This window comes from Aotus nancymaae, unplaced genomic scaffold, assembly GCF_030222135.1.
Source record: "Aotus nancymaae isolate 86718 unplaced genomic scaffold, 86718_ANA_hifiasm-v0.15.2.pri h1tg000053l, whole genome shotgun sequence".
NCBI classification, from domain to species: domain Eukaryota; kingdom Metazoa; phylum Chordata; class Mammalia; order Primates; family Aotidae; genus Aotus; species Aotus nancymaae.
In genome coordinates this window covers 10333787-10335946 of record NW_026988467.1, presented here as the reverse complement: position 1 = coordinate 10335946, position 2160 = coordinate 10333787, and positions in this window count along the sequence as shown.

The following is a 2160-nucleotide window of genomic DNA, read 5'->3' as shown; positions in this document are numbered from 1 at the left end:
CTGCAGGAGAAACACAGGGGCCAGAGTCAGGAGTCAGACCCAGAGAGGTCAGAGGCAGGTTACAGGTCCAGGGAGTGTTAAAAACCATCATAGTCCCTCAAGGACTCACAGAAAACTCAGCAGGAAGGGACCTCAGAGAGGTACAATAAGCCCCTACTTTACTGATGACAAAACTCAAGTCCAGAAAGACTAAGACTCTCCCAGGCTCCCTCACCACTTGGTGGCAGCAGATACACCACGCAAGCCTTAGCCTCACCCTCCCTGTGCAAAGCAGGTAACTCACCCTCCAGAAACTCACTGCTGCCTTTCAGAAAACTTTAGATCAAATACAGCAATTTCACCTTGCAAACAGAGTAAAAGGGCCTTTCCTTGGACAATTCTTTATCACGGTTCTATAGTCCTATTATTTATTCTCAGTCCTTTGTCATTCGCTGGCTAGTAGATTGGGGCAGGGAGCACATGAGAATTAAATAGTGCTTAACACAACCCTGCTTTCCCAGTCTGGGCGTTCAGCTCCTCCATTCTTCCTCAGGGAGTTTCCTCTGCTGTAACTGCTGGAGAGTCCAGGCCCTCCTGTGGGTCATTTCTCCATGAAGATACCAGTTATTTTCTTCCTCTCCTGGACATAGAGAGGGCAGAGAATGGTTCTGGGACTCCACAGTCTTAGGTTTTCTCCTAAGTCAGCCAGGTCAGCTGAAAGGAATCATGACTGAGAGAGGTCAGGTCAGTGAAGACAGTCCCAGAGGAGCACGGGCTCCCAAGGACAGCCCCTCGTGGAGACGGTCAGGACCAAGACACGGGCAATATCTGACCAATTCTGCCGGGGATGACGGACCAAGGATTAAGCGGAGGATGCTGCCATGAGGAGAAAGAAGAGGAACCACAGGAGTGGGGAAAAAAAAACAAGATAGATAATAATGGTTTCAAGAAATGCAGAGCAAAGATCCCAGAGGCAAAGTCCCACAGGATGGAGGCTCAGTCCCAGGCTGTGGATCCTACTTAAGAACCTCCTGCTGGATTTTGCCCAGCTCCATTTCCAAACTATTTTGGGTCAGTGACTTCCTTCTCCCCTCTATGTTCCTTCTTTTTGAACTAGAATCACTGTAATTGTTATTCTGTGTCTGTCCGGCCATTCCACATTAGGAGCAGATAAGTAGTTTGCTCAGTTTCACAGGTCGACGGAGGTAAGGAAATTATGTCAAGGATCTGTACTTAATGGACACCCTCAGAAGCCTCATCCACACCTGGTGTGGATATTTTAGATGAGATTTTAAACTTTGGATCTGATGTGGTCTATGTGACATTTTTCATGTTGAACTAATGCTTTAATGACATGAAATCTGGAAACTTTAGAGGAGAGGGTGCATGTATTCTGCAGATGGGGGCATGTGAGTGTCCAACTGTGGTAGACGGAATTTCTGAAATGGTCCCCAAACATGCCATACCCTTGTCTCTGAAGCCTGTTAAGGTGATGAGACACCATTCCTGTGATTATGCTGTTATATGACAGTTACATGACTTGAAGATGGTGAGGTTACCTGCATGAAGTGGGTCAAATCACATCACTCCGTAGGTGACAGAGCTTTCTGTGGCTGGTTGGAGAAGATGAAGTCAGAGAAGGGAGGAGCCCGAGAAGGACTCCATGAGTTGTGATTGGCTGAAAGATGGAAAAGACAGGTAAGGAGGAAAGCAGGTGGCCTCTGAAGTCAGACTGTCTCCTGGCTGACAGCCAGCAGAGAAAAAGGGCCCTCAGTCCTCCACGAACAAGAATAGAAACTCTTTCAATACATGTAGTGAACTCGGAAAAATCGCCTGAGCTCTAGAGAAAAAGCATTCCCAGGCCATTCCTGGATTTTAGCCTCACATGACCCTGATCGGAAAACTCAGGAAGGAAGGAAAAGAAGGAAAGAAGGGAGGGATAGGGGAACAGGCAAACTTACATGAAGATGAGAAGATCCAGGGGAACTTACACCACCAATATTTTCCAACAACGGGAACACGCTAACTAGCTGAGAGAGAGAGACGCACTACTATAAAACCATATACTGTGTCCATGGCGTAGGATCCTTCCTGCTTCTCTGGGACACTTTCTGTCTCTGGCCTGCTGTTGCTAGAGATACTGAGTCTTCCCTTTGGACAAGTTCTGGCACCCACAGGAAT